Source organism: Ziziphus jujuba, chromosome 2 (assembly GCF_031755915.1).
Source record: "Ziziphus jujuba cultivar Dongzao chromosome 2, ASM3175591v1".
Taxonomy (NCBI): Eukaryota; Viridiplantae; Streptophyta; class Magnoliopsida; order Rosales; family Rhamnaceae; genus Ziziphus; species Ziziphus jujuba.
Genome location: NC_083380.1, coordinates 19,386,120 through 19,395,990, shown reverse-complemented (window position 1 = coordinate 19,395,990; position 9,871 = coordinate 19,386,120). Strand labels below are relative to the sequence as shown.

General features: G+C 54.4%; 34 non-coding genes across 34 annotated transcripts; all 34 read left to right on the top strand.

The window, feature by feature from the left end:
* Positions 1-89: 89 nt before the first annotated feature.
* LOC132801414 (5S ribosomal RNA) lies at positions 90-208 on the top strand. Its single transcript, XR_009636530.1, has one exon. It is a non-coding gene; the product is annotated as a 5S ribosomal RNA (ribosomal RNA).
* A 160-nt stretch (positions 209-368) lies between these two features.
* Positions 369-487, top strand: LOC132802877 (5S ribosomal RNA). The gene has a single exon (XR_009637982.1). It is a non-coding gene; the product is annotated as a 5S ribosomal RNA (ribosomal RNA).
* Positions 488-648: 161 nt separating this feature from the next.
* On the top strand, positions 649-767 carry LOC132801871 (5S ribosomal RNA). Its single transcript, XR_009636992.1, has one exon. It is a non-coding gene; the product is annotated as a 5S ribosomal RNA (ribosomal RNA).
* Positions 768-958: 191 nt separating this feature from the next.
* On the top strand, positions 959-1,077 carry LOC132802876 (5S ribosomal RNA). Its single transcript, XR_009637981.1, has one exon. It is a non-coding gene; the product is annotated as a 5S ribosomal RNA (ribosomal RNA).
* A 160-nt stretch (positions 1,078-1,237) lies between these two features.
* On the top strand, positions 1,238-1,356 carry LOC132802875 (5S ribosomal RNA). The gene has a single exon (XR_009637980.1). It is a non-coding gene; the product is annotated as a 5S ribosomal RNA (ribosomal RNA).
* Positions 1,357-1,516: 160 nt separating this feature from the next.
* LOC132802000 (5S ribosomal RNA) lies at positions 1,517-1,635 on the top strand. The gene has a single exon (XR_009637121.1). It is a non-coding gene; the product is annotated as a 5S ribosomal RNA (ribosomal RNA).
* A 189-nt stretch (positions 1,636-1,824) lies between these two features.
* On the top strand, positions 1,825-1,943 carry LOC132801115 (5S ribosomal RNA). Its single transcript, XR_009636231.1, has one exon. It is a non-coding gene; the product is annotated as a 5S ribosomal RNA (ribosomal RNA).
* A 191-nt stretch (positions 1,944-2,134) lies between these two features.
* Positions 2,135-2,253, top strand: LOC132801675 (5S ribosomal RNA). The gene has a single exon (XR_009636795.1). It is a non-coding gene; the product is annotated as a 5S ribosomal RNA (ribosomal RNA).
* A 188-nt stretch (positions 2,254-2,441) lies between these two features.
* Positions 2,442-2,560, top strand: LOC132801413 (5S ribosomal RNA). Its single transcript, XR_009636529.1, has one exon. It is a non-coding gene; the product is annotated as a 5S ribosomal RNA (ribosomal RNA).
* A 160-nt stretch (positions 2,561-2,720) lies between these two features.
* Positions 2,721-2,839, top strand: LOC132802874 (5S ribosomal RNA). Its single transcript, XR_009637979.1, has one exon. It is a non-coding gene; the product is annotated as a 5S ribosomal RNA (ribosomal RNA).
* A 161-nt stretch (positions 2,840-3,000) lies between these two features.
* Positions 3,001-3,119, top strand: LOC132801870 (5S ribosomal RNA). The gene has a single exon (XR_009636991.1). It is a non-coding gene; the product is annotated as a 5S ribosomal RNA (ribosomal RNA).
* A 191-nt stretch (positions 3,120-3,310) lies between these two features.
* LOC132802873 (5S ribosomal RNA) lies at positions 3,311-3,429 on the top strand. Its single transcript, XR_009637978.1, has one exon. It is a non-coding gene; the product is annotated as a 5S ribosomal RNA (ribosomal RNA).
* A 163-nt stretch (positions 3,430-3,592) lies between these two features.
* LOC132802871 (5S ribosomal RNA) lies at positions 3,593-3,711 on the top strand. Its single transcript, XR_009637976.1, has one exon. It is a non-coding gene; the product is annotated as a 5S ribosomal RNA (ribosomal RNA).
* Positions 3,712-3,872: 161 nt separating this feature from the next.
* On the top strand, positions 3,873-3,991 carry LOC132801555 (5S ribosomal RNA). Its single transcript, XR_009636672.1, has one exon. It is a non-coding gene; the product is annotated as a 5S ribosomal RNA (ribosomal RNA).
* Positions 3,992-4,183: 192 nt separating this feature from the next.
* On the top strand, positions 4,184-4,302 carry LOC132801432 (5S ribosomal RNA). Its single transcript, XR_009636548.1, has one exon. It is a non-coding gene; the product is annotated as a 5S ribosomal RNA (ribosomal RNA).
* A 162-nt stretch (positions 4,303-4,464) lies between these two features.
* Positions 4,465-4,583, top strand: LOC132801370 (5S ribosomal RNA). Its single transcript, XR_009636486.1, has one exon. It is a non-coding gene; the product is annotated as a 5S ribosomal RNA (ribosomal RNA).
* A 164-nt stretch (positions 4,584-4,747) lies between these two features.
* LOC132802870 (5S ribosomal RNA) lies at positions 4,748-4,866 on the top strand. The gene has a single exon (XR_009637975.1). It is a non-coding gene; the product is annotated as a 5S ribosomal RNA (ribosomal RNA).
* Positions 4,867-5,028: 162 nt separating this feature from the next.
* On the top strand, positions 5,029-5,147 carry LOC132802869 (5S ribosomal RNA). The gene has a single exon (XR_009637974.1). It is a non-coding gene; the product is annotated as a 5S ribosomal RNA (ribosomal RNA).
* Positions 5,148-5,309: 162 nt separating this feature from the next.
* Positions 5,310-5,428, top strand: LOC132802868 (5S ribosomal RNA). The gene has a single exon (XR_009637973.1). It is a non-coding gene; the product is annotated as a 5S ribosomal RNA (ribosomal RNA).
* A 162-nt stretch (positions 5,429-5,590) lies between these two features.
* On the top strand, positions 5,591-5,709 carry LOC132801114 (5S ribosomal RNA). Its single transcript, XR_009636230.1, has one exon. It is a non-coding gene; the product is annotated as a 5S ribosomal RNA (ribosomal RNA).
* Positions 5,710-5,901: 192 nt separating this feature from the next.
* LOC132801431 (5S ribosomal RNA) lies at positions 5,902-6,020 on the top strand. Its single transcript, XR_009636547.1, has one exon. It is a non-coding gene; the product is annotated as a 5S ribosomal RNA (ribosomal RNA).
* A 162-nt stretch (positions 6,021-6,182) lies between these two features.
* LOC132801369 (5S ribosomal RNA) lies at positions 6,183-6,301 on the top strand. The gene has a single exon (XR_009636485.1). It is a non-coding gene; the product is annotated as a 5S ribosomal RNA (ribosomal RNA).
* A 164-nt stretch (positions 6,302-6,465) lies between these two features.
* On the top strand, positions 6,466-6,584 carry LOC132802867 (5S ribosomal RNA). The gene has a single exon (XR_009637972.1). It is a non-coding gene; the product is annotated as a 5S ribosomal RNA (ribosomal RNA).
* A 162-nt stretch (positions 6,585-6,746) lies between these two features.
* LOC132801501 (5S ribosomal RNA) lies at positions 6,747-6,865 on the top strand. Its single transcript, XR_009636617.1, has one exon. It is a non-coding gene; the product is annotated as a 5S ribosomal RNA (ribosomal RNA).
* A 164-nt stretch (positions 6,866-7,029) lies between these two features.
* On the top strand, positions 7,030-7,148 carry LOC132801365 (5S ribosomal RNA). Its single transcript, XR_009636481.1, has one exon. It is a non-coding gene; the product is annotated as a 5S ribosomal RNA (ribosomal RNA).
* Positions 7,149-7,308: 160 nt separating this feature from the next.
* LOC132801706 (5S ribosomal RNA) lies at positions 7,309-7,427 on the top strand. The gene has a single exon (XR_009636826.1). It is a non-coding gene; the product is annotated as a 5S ribosomal RNA (ribosomal RNA).
* Positions 7,428-7,590: 163 nt separating this feature from the next.
* On the top strand, positions 7,591-7,709 carry LOC132802866 (5S ribosomal RNA). The gene has a single exon (XR_009637971.1). It is a non-coding gene; the product is annotated as a 5S ribosomal RNA (ribosomal RNA).
* Positions 7,710-7,873: 164 nt separating this feature from the next.
* On the top strand, positions 7,874-7,992 carry LOC132802865 (5S ribosomal RNA). Its single transcript, XR_009637970.1, has one exon. It is a non-coding gene; the product is annotated as a 5S ribosomal RNA (ribosomal RNA).
* A 161-nt stretch (positions 7,993-8,153) lies between these two features.
* Positions 8,154-8,272, top strand: LOC132802864 (5S ribosomal RNA). Its single transcript, XR_009637969.1, has one exon. It is a non-coding gene; the product is annotated as a 5S ribosomal RNA (ribosomal RNA).
* A 190-nt stretch (positions 8,273-8,462) lies between these two features.
* LOC132802863 (5S ribosomal RNA) lies at positions 8,463-8,581 on the top strand. The gene has a single exon (XR_009637968.1). It is a non-coding gene; the product is annotated as a 5S ribosomal RNA (ribosomal RNA).
* Positions 8,582-8,744: 163 nt separating this feature from the next.
* Positions 8,745-8,863, top strand: LOC132801368 (5S ribosomal RNA). The gene has a single exon (XR_009636484.1). It is a non-coding gene; the product is annotated as a 5S ribosomal RNA (ribosomal RNA).
* A 163-nt stretch (positions 8,864-9,026) lies between these two features.
* LOC132802862 (5S ribosomal RNA) lies at positions 9,027-9,145 on the top strand. Its single transcript, XR_009637967.1, has one exon. It is a non-coding gene; the product is annotated as a 5S ribosomal RNA (ribosomal RNA).
* A 191-nt stretch (positions 9,146-9,336) lies between these two features.
* Positions 9,337-9,455, top strand: LOC132802860 (5S ribosomal RNA). Its single transcript, XR_009637965.1, has one exon. It is a non-coding gene; the product is annotated as a 5S ribosomal RNA (ribosomal RNA).
* A 162-nt stretch (positions 9,456-9,617) lies between these two features.
* Positions 9,618-9,736, top strand: LOC132802859 (5S ribosomal RNA). Its single transcript, XR_009637964.1, has one exon. It is a non-coding gene; the product is annotated as a 5S ribosomal RNA (ribosomal RNA).
* Positions 9,737-9,871: the final 135 nt, after the last annotated feature.

Here is a 9,871-nt window from a genome sequence, read left to right as displayed (position 1 = left end):
TCGATGCCGCTGCCCGGATCGCGCCGAACGCATGCGGACCTGCTGCGCTGCTTCTTTTCCTTATATCCATTCTTTAGCATCACCATGTCGGGTGCGATCATACCAGCACTAATGTACCGGATCCCATCAGAACTCCGAAGTTAAGCGTGCTTGGGCGAGAGTAGTACTAGGATGGGTGACCTCCTGGGAAGTCCTCGTGTTGCACCCCTTTTTTTTTTTTTTTTCCTCTCTTTCCCCGCGCCTTTCACCCTCGGAGTTTCCCTTTTCTCCCGGCCCGACCGAGGGAACTCGCCCGGATCGCGCCGAACGCATGCGGACCTGCTGCGCTGCTTCTTTTCCTTATATCCATTCTTTAGCATCACCATGTCGGGTGCGATCATACCAGCACTAATGCACCGGATCCCATCAGAACTCCGAAGTTAAGCGTGCTTGGGCGAGAGTAGTACTAGGATGGGTGACCTCCTGGGAAGTCCTCGTGTTGCACCCCTTTTTTTTTTTTTTTTTCCTCTCTTTCCCCGCGCCTTTCACCCTCGGAGTATCCCTTTTCTCCCGGCCCGACCGAGGGAACTCGCCCGGATCGCGCCGAACGCATGCGGACCTGCTGCGCTGCTTCTTTTCCTTATATCCATTCTTTAGCATCACCATGTCGGGTGCGATCATACCAGCACTAATGCACCGGATCCCATCAGAACTCCGAAGTTAAGCGTGCTTGGGCGAGAGGAGTACTAGGATGGGTGACCTCCTGGGAAGTCCTCGTTTTGCACCCTTTTTTTTTTTTTTTTTTTCCTCTCTTTCCCCGCACCTTTCACCCTCGGAGTTTCCCTTTTCTCCCGGCCCGACCGAGGGAACTCGCTCGGTGGGCCGGTGCATCGATGCCGCTGCCCGGATCGCGCCGAACGCATGCGGACCTGCTGCGCTGCTTCTTTTCCTTATATCCATTCTTTAGCATCACCATGTCGGGTGCGATCATACCAGCACTAATGCACCGGATCCCATCAGAACTCCGAAGTTAAGCGTGCTTGGGCGAGAGTAGTACTAGGATGGGTGACCTCCTGGGAAGTCCTCGTGTTGCACCCCTTTTTTTTTTTTTTTTCCTCTCTTTCCCCGCGCCTTTCACCCTCGGAGTTTCCCTTTTCTCCCGGCCCGACCGAGGGAACTCGCCCGGATCGCGCCGAACGCATGCGGACCTGCTGCGCTGCTTCTTTTCCTTATATCCATTCTTTAGCATCACCATGTCGGGTGCGATCATACCAGCACTAATGCACCGGATCCCATCAGAACTCCGAAGTTAAGCGTGCTTGGGCGAGAGTAGTACTAGGATGGGTGACCTCCTGGGAAGTCCTCGTGTTGCACCCCTTTTTTTTTTTTTTTTCCTCTCTTTCCCCGCGCCTTTCACCCTCGGAGTTTCCCTTTTCTCCCGGCCCGACCGAGGGAACTCGCCCGGATCGCGCCGAACGCATGCGGACCTGCTGCGCTGCTTCTTTTCCTTATATCCATTCTTTAGCATCACCATGTCGGGTGCGATCATACCAGCACTAATGCACCGGATACCATCAGAACTCCGAAGTTAAGCGTGCTTGGGCGAGAGTAGTACTAGGATGGGTGACCTCCTGGGAAGTCCTCGTGTTGCACCCTTTTTTTTTTTTTTTTTCCTCTCTTTCCCCGCGCCTTTCACCCTCGGAGTTTCCCTTTTCTCCCGGCCCGACCGAGGGAACTCGCTCGGTGGGCCGGTGCATCGATGCCGCTGCCCGGATCGCGCCGAACGCATGCGGACCTGCTGCGCTGCTTCTTTTCCTTATATCCATTCTTTAGCATCACCATGTCGGGTGCGATCATACCAGCACTAATGCACCGGATCCCATCAGAACTCCGAAGTTAAGCGTGCTTGGGCGAGAGTAGTACTAGGATGGGTGACCTCCTGGGAAGTCCTCGTGTTGCACCCTTTTTTTTTTTTTTTTTTTCCTCTCTTTCCCCGCACCTTTCACCCTCGGAGTTTCCCTTTTCTCCCGGCCCGACCGAGGGAACTCGCTCGGTGGGCCGGTGCATCGATGCCGCTGCCCGGATCGCGCCGAACGCATGCGGACCTGCTGCGCTGCTTCTTTTCCTTATATCCATTCTTTAGCATCACCATGTCGGGTGCGATCATACCAGCACTAATGCACCGGATCCCACCAGAACTCCGAAGTTAAGCGTGCTTGGGCGAGAGTAGTACTAGGATGGGTGACCTCCTGGGAAGTCCTCGTGTTGCACCCCTTTTTTTTTTTTTTTCCTCTCTTTCCCCGCGCCTTTCACCCTCGAAGTTTCCCTTTTCTCCCGGCCCGACCGAGGGAACTCGCTCGGTGGGCCGGTGCATCGATGCCGCTGCCCGGATCGCGCCGAACGCATGCGGACCTGCTGCGCTGCTTCTTTTCCTTATATCCATTCTTTAGCATCACCATGTCGGGTGCGATCATACCAGCACTAATGTACCGGATCCCATCAGAACTCCGAAGTTAAGCGTGCTTGGGCGAGAGTAGTACTAGGATGGGTGACCTCCTGGGAAGTCCTCGTGTTGCACCCCTTTTTTTTTTTTTTTTCCTCTCTTTCCCCGCGCCTTTCACCCTCGGAGTTTCCCTTTTCTCCCGGCCCGACCGAGGGAACTCGCCCGGATCGCGCCGAACGCATGCGGACCTGCTGCGCTGCTTCTTTTCCTTATATCCATTCTTTAGCATCACCATGTCGGGTGCGATCATACCAGCACTAATGCACCGGATCCCATCAGAACTCCGAAGTTAAGCGTGCTTGGGCGAGAGTAGTACTAGGATGGGTGACCTCCTGGGAAGTCCTCGTGTTGCACCCCTTTTTTTTTTTTTTTTTCCTCTCTTTCCCCGCGCCTTTCACCCTCGGAGTATCCCTTTTCTCCCGGCCCGACCGAGGGAACTCGCCCGGATCGCGCCGAACGCATGCGGACCTGCTGCGCTGCTTCTTTTCCTTATATCCATTCTTTAGCATCACCATGTCGGGTGCGATCATACCAGCACTAATGCACCGGATCCCATCAGAACTCCGAAGTTAAGCGTGCTTGGGCGAGAGGAGTACTAGGATGGGTGACCTCCTGGGAAGTCCTCGTTTTGCACCCTTTTTTTTTTTTTTTTTTTCCTCTCTTTCCCCGCACCTTTCACCCTCGGAGTTTCCCTTTTCTCCCGGCCCGACCGAGGGAACTCGCTCGGTGGGCCGGTGCATCGATGCCGCTGCCCGGATCGCGCCGAACGCATGCGGACCTGCTGCGCTGCTTCTTTTCCTTATATCCATTCTTTAGCATCACCATGTCGGGTGCGATCATACCAGCACTAATGCACCGGATCCCATCAGAACTCCGAAGTTAAGCGTGCTTGGGCGAGAGTAGTACTAGGATGGGTGACCTCCTGGGAAGTCCTCGTGTTGCACCCCTTTTTTTTTTTTTTTTTTTCCTCTCTTTCCCCGCGCCTTTCACCCTCGGAGTTTCCCTTTTCTCCCGGCCCGACCGAGGGAACTCGCCCGGATCGCGCCGAACGCATGCGGACCTGCTGCGCTGCTTCTTTTCCTTATATCCATTCCTTAGCATCACCATGTCGGGTGCGATCATACCAGCACTAATGCACCGGATCCCATCAGAACTCCGAAGTTAAGCGTGCTTGGGCGAGAGTAGTACTAGGATGGGTGACCTCCTGGGAAGTCCTCGTGTTGCACCCCTTTTTTTTTTTTTTTTTCCTCTCTTTCCCCGCGCCGTTCACCCTCGGAGTTTCCCTTTTCTCCCGGCCCGACCGAGGGAACTCGCCCGGATCGCGCCGAACGCATGCGGACCTGCTGCGCTGCTTCTTTTCCTTATATCCATTCTTTAGCATCACCATGTCTGGTGCGATCATACCAGCACTAATGCACCGGATCCCATCAGAACTCCGAAGTTAAGCGTGCTTGGGCGAGAGTAGTACTAGGATGGGTGACCTCCTGGGAAGTCCTCGTGTTGCACCCTTTTTTTTTTTTTTTTTTTTCCTCTCTTTCCCCGCGCCTTTCACCCTCGGTGTTTCCCTTTTCTCCCGGCCCGACCGAGGGAACTCGCTCGGTGGGCCGGTGCATCGATGCCGCTGCCCGGATCGCGCCGAACGCATGCGGACCTGCTGCGCTGCTTCTTTTCCTTATATCCATTCTTTAGCATCACCATGTCGGGTGCGATCATACCAGCACTAATGCACTGGATCCCATCAGAACTCCGAAGTTAAGCGTGCTTGGGCGAGAGTAGTACTAGGATGGGTGACCTCCTGGGAAGTCCTCGTGTTGCACCCCTTTTTTTTTTTTTTTTTTCCTCTCTTTCCCCGCGCCTTTCACCCTCGGAGTTTCCCTTTTCTCCCGGCCCGACCGAGGGAACTCGCCCGGATCGCGCCGAACGCATGCGGACCTGCTGCGCTGCTTCTTTTCCTTATATCCATTCTTTAGCATCACCATGTCGGGTGCGATCATACCAGCACTAATGCACCGGATCCCATCAGAACTCCGAAGTTAAGCGTGCTTGGGCGAGAGTAGTACTAGGATGGGTGACCTCCTGGGAAGTCCTCGTGTTGCATCCTTTTTTTTTTTTTTTTTTTTTCCTCTCTTTCCCCGCGCCTTTCACCCTCGGAGTTTCCCTTTTCTCCCGGCCCGACCGAGGGAACTCGCCCGGATCGCGCCGAACGCATGCGGACCTGCTGCGCTGCTTCTTTTCCTTATATCCATTCTTTAGCATCACCATGTCGGGTGCGATCATACCAGCACTAATGCACCGGATCCCATCAGAACTCCGAAGTTAAGCGTGCTTGGGCGAGAGTAGTACTAGGATGGGTGACCTCCTGGGAAGTCCTCGTGTTGCACCCCTTTTTTTTTTTTTTTTTTCCTCTCTTTCCCCGCGCCTTTCACCCTCGGAGTTTCCCTTTTCTCCCGGCCCGACCGAGGGAACTCGCCCGGATCGCGCCGAACGCATGCGGACCTGCTGCGCTGCTTCTTTTCCTTATATCCATTCTTTAGCATCACCATGTCGGGTGCGATCATACCAGCACTAATGCACCGGATCCCATCAGAACTCCGAAGTTAAGCGTGCTTGGGCGAGAGTAGTACTAGGATGGGTGACCTCCTGGGAAGTCCTCGTGTTGCACCCCTTTTTTTTTTTTTTTTTTCCTCTCTTTCCCCGCGCCTTTCACCCTCGGAGTTTCCCTTTTCTCCCGGCCCGACTGAGGGAACTCGCCCGGATCGCGCCGAACGCATGCGGACCTGCTGCGCTGCTTCTTTTCCTTATATCCATTCTTTAGCATCACCATGTCGGGTGCGATCATACCAGCACTAATGCACCGGATCCCATCAGAACTCCGAAGTTAAGCGTGCTTGGGCGAGAGTAGTACTAGGATGGGTGACCTCCTGGGAAGTCCTCGTGTTGCACCCCTTTTTTTTTTTTTTTTTTCCTCTCTTTCCCCGCGCCTTTCACCCTCGGAGTTTCCCTTTTCTCCCGGCCCGACTGAGGGAACTCGCCCGGATCGCGCCGAACGCATGCGGACCTGCTGCGCTGCTTCTTTTCCTTATATCCATTCTTTAGCATCACCATGTCGGGTGCGATCATACCAGCACTAATGCACCGGATCCCATCAGAACTCCGAAGTTAAGCGTGCTTGGGCGAGAGTAGTACTAGGATGGGTGACCTCCTGGGAAGTCCTCGTGTTGCACCCTTTTTTTTTTTTTTTTTTTTCCTCTCTTTCCCCGCGCCTTTCACCCTCGGTGTTTCCCTTTTCTCCCGGCCCGACCGAGGGAACTCGCTCGGTGGGCCGGTGCATCGATGCCGCTGCCCGGATCGCGCCGAACGCATGCGGACCTGCTGCGCTGCTTCTTTTCCTTATATCCATTCTTTAGCATCACCATGTCGGGTGCGATCATACCAGCACTAATGCACTGGATCCCATCAGAACTCCGAAGTTAAGCGTGCTTGGGCGAGAGTAGTACTAGGATGGGTGACCTCCTGGGAAGTCCTCGTGTTGCACCCCTTTTTTTTTTTTTTTTTTCCTCTCTTTCCCCGCGCCTTTCACCCTCGGAGTTTCCCTTTTCTCCCGGCCCGACCGAGGGAACTCGCCCGGATCGCGCCGAACGCATGCGGACCTGCTGCGCTGCTTCTTTTCCTTATATCCATTCTTTAGCATCACCATGTCGGGTGCGATCATACCAGCACTAATGCACCGGATCCCATCAGAACTCCGAAGTTAAGCGTGCTTGGGCGAGAGTAGTACTAGGATGGGTGACCTCCTGGGAAGTCCTCGTGTTGCATCCTTTTTTTTTTTTTTTTTTTTTCCTCTCTTTCCCCGCGCCTTTCACCCTCGGAGTTTCCCTTTTCTCCCGGCCCGACCGAGGGAACTCGCCCGGATCGCGCCGAACGCATGCGGACCTGCTGCGCTGCTTCTTTTCCTTATATCCATTCTTTAGCATCACCATGTCGGGTGCGATCATACCAGCACTAATGCACCGGATCCCATCAGAACTCCGAAGTTAAGCGTGCTTGGGCGAGAGTAGTACTAGGATGGGTGACCTCCTGGGAAGTCCTCGTGTTGCACCCCTTTTTTTTTTTTTTTTTTCCTCTCTTTCCCCGCGCCTTTCACCCTCGGAGTTTCCCTTTTCTCCCGGCCCGACCGAGGGAACTCGCCCGGATCGCGCCGAACGCATGCGGACCTGCTGCGCTGCTTCTTTTCCTTATATCCATTCTTTAGCATCACCATGTCGGGTGCGATCATACCAGCACTAATGCACCGGATCCCATCAGAACTCCGAAGTTAAGCGTGCTTGGGCGAGAGTAGTACTAGGATGGGTGACCTCCTGGGAAGTCCTCGTGTTGCATTCTTTTTTTTTTTTTTTTTTTTTCCTCTCTTTCCCCGCGCCTTTCACCCTCGGAGTTTCCCTTTTCTCCCGGCCCGACCGAGGGAACTCGCCCGGATCGCGCCGAACGCATGCGGACCTGCTGCGCTGCTTCTTTTCCTTATATCCATTCTTTAGCATCACCATGTCGGGTGCGATTATACCAGCACTAATGCACCGGATCCCATCAGAACTCCGAAGTTAAGCGTGCTTGGGCGAGAGTAGTACTAGGATGGGTGACCTCCTGGGAAGTCCTCGTGTTGCACCCCTTTTGTTTTTTTTTTTCCTCTCTTTCCCCGCGCCTTTCACCCTCGGAGTTTCCCTTTTCTCCCGGCCCGACCGAGGGAACTCGCCCGGATCGCGCCGAACGCATGCGGACCTGCTGCGCTGCTTCTTTTCCTTATATCCATTCTTTAGCATCACCATGTCGGGTGCGATCATACCAGCACTAATGCACCGGATCCCATCAGAACTCCGAAGTTAAGCGTGCTTGGGCGAGAGTAGTACTATGATGGGTGACCTCCTCGGAAGTCCTCGTGTTGCACCCCTTTTTTTTTTTTTTTTTTTCCTCTCTTTCCCCGCGCCTTTCACCCTCGGAGTTTCCCTTTTCTCCCGGCCCGACCGAGGGAACTCGCCCGGATCGCGCCGAACGCATGCGGACCTGCTGCGCTGCTTCTTTTCCTTATATCCATTCTTTAGCATCACCATGTCGGGTGCGATCATACCAGCACTAATGCACCGGATCCCATCAGAACTCCGAAGTTAAGCGTGCTTGGGCGAGAGTAGTACTAGGATGGGTGACCTCCTGGGAAGTCCTCGTGTTGCACCCCTTTTTTTTTTTTTTTTTTTTCCTCTCTTTCCCCGCGCCTTTCACCCTCGGAGTTTCCCTTTTCTCCCGGCCCGACCGAGGGAACTCGCCCGGATCGCGCCGAACGCATGCGGACCTGCTGCGCTGCTTCTTTTCCTTATATCCATTCTTTAGCATCACCATGTCGGGTGCGATCATACCAGCACTAATGCACCGGATCCCATCAGAACTCCGAAGTTAAGCGTGCTTGGGCGAGAGTAGTACTAGGATGGGTGACCTCCTGGGAAGTCCTCGTGTTGCACCCCTTTTTTTTTTTTTTTTTCCTCTCTTTCCCCGCGCCTTTCACCCTCGGAGTTTCCCTTTTCTCCCGGCCCGACCGAGGGAACTCGCCCGGATCGCGCCGAACGCATGCGGACCTGCTGCGCTGCTTCTTTTCCTTATATCCATTCTTTAGCATCACCATGTCGGGTGCGATCATACCAGCACTAATGCACCGGATCCCATCAGAACTCCGAAGTTAAGCGTGCTTGGGCGAGAGTAGTACTAGGATGGGTGACCTCCTGGGAAGTCCTCGTGTTGCACCCCTTTTTTTTTTTTTTTTTCCTCTCTTTCCCCGCGCCTTTCACCCTCGGAGTTTCCCTTTTCTCCCGGCCCGACCGAGGGAACTCGCTCGGTGGGCCGGTGCATCGATGCCGCTGCCCGGATCGCGCCGAACGCATGCGGACCTGCTGCGCTGCTTCTTTTCCTTATATCCATTCTTTAGCATCACCATGTCGGGTGCGATCATACCAGCACTAATGCACCGGATCCCATCAGAACTCCGAAGTTAAGCGTGCTTGGGCGAGAGTAGTACTAGGATGGGTGACCTCCTGGGAAGTCCTCGTGTTGCACCCCTTTTTTTTTTTTTTTTTTTCCTCTCTTTCCCCGCGCCTTTCACCCTCGGAGTTTCCCTTTTCTCCCGGCCCGACCGAGGGAACTCGCCCGGATCGCGCCGAACGCATGCGGACCTGCTGCGCTGCTTCTTTTCCTTATATCCATTCTTTAGCATCACCATGTCGGGTGCGATCATACCAGCACTAATGCACCGGATCCCATCAGAACTCCGAAGTTAAGCGTGCTTGGGCGAGAGTAGTACTAGGATGGGTGACCTCCTGGGAAGTCCTCGTGTTGCATCCTTTTTTTTTTTTTTTTTTTTCCTCTCTTTCCCCGCGCCTTTCACCCTCGGAGTTTCCCTTTTCTCCCGGCCCGACCGAGGGAACTCGCCCGGATCGCGCCGAACGCATGCGGACCTGCTGCGCTGCTTCTTTTCCTTATATCCATTCTTTAGCATCACCATGTCGGGTGCGATCATACCAGCACTAATGCACCGGATCCCATCAGAACTCCGAAGTTAAGCGTGCTTGGGCGAGAGTAGTACTAGGATGGGTGACCTCCTGGGAAGTCCTCGTGTTGCACCCCTTTTTTTTTTTTTTTTTTCCTCTCTTTCCCCGCGCCTTTCACCCTCGGAGTTTCCCTTTTCTCCCGGCCCGACCGAGGGAACTCGCTCGGTGGGCCGGTGCATCGATGCCGCTGCCCGGATCGCGCCGAACGCATGCGGACCTGCTGCGCTGCTTCTTTTCCTTATATCCATTCTTTAGCATCACCATGTCGGGTGCGATCATACCAGCACTAATGCACCGGATCCCATCAGAACTCCGAAGTTAAGCGTGCTTGGGCGAGAGTAGTACTAGGATGGGTGACCTCCTGGGAAGTCCTCGTGTTGCACCCCTTTTTTTTTTTTTTTTTTCCTCTCTTTCCCCGCGCCTTTCACCCTCGGAGTTTCCCTTTTCTCCCGGCCCGACCGAGGGAACTCGCCCGGATCGCGCCGAACGCATGCGGACCTGCTGCGCTGCTTCTTTTCCTTATATCCATTCTTTAGCATCACCATGTCGGGTGCGATCATACCAGCACTAATGCACCGGATCCCATCAGAACTCCGAAGTTAAGCGTGCTTGGGCGAGAGTAGTACTAGGATGGGTGACCTCCTGGGAAGTCCTCGTGTTGCACCCCTTTTTTTTTTTTTTTTTTCCTCTCTTTCCCCGCGCCTTTCACCCTCGGAGTTTCCCTTTTCTCCCGGCCCGACCGAGGGAACTCGCCCGGATCGCGCCGAACGCATGCGGACCTGCTGCGCTGCTTCTTTTCCTT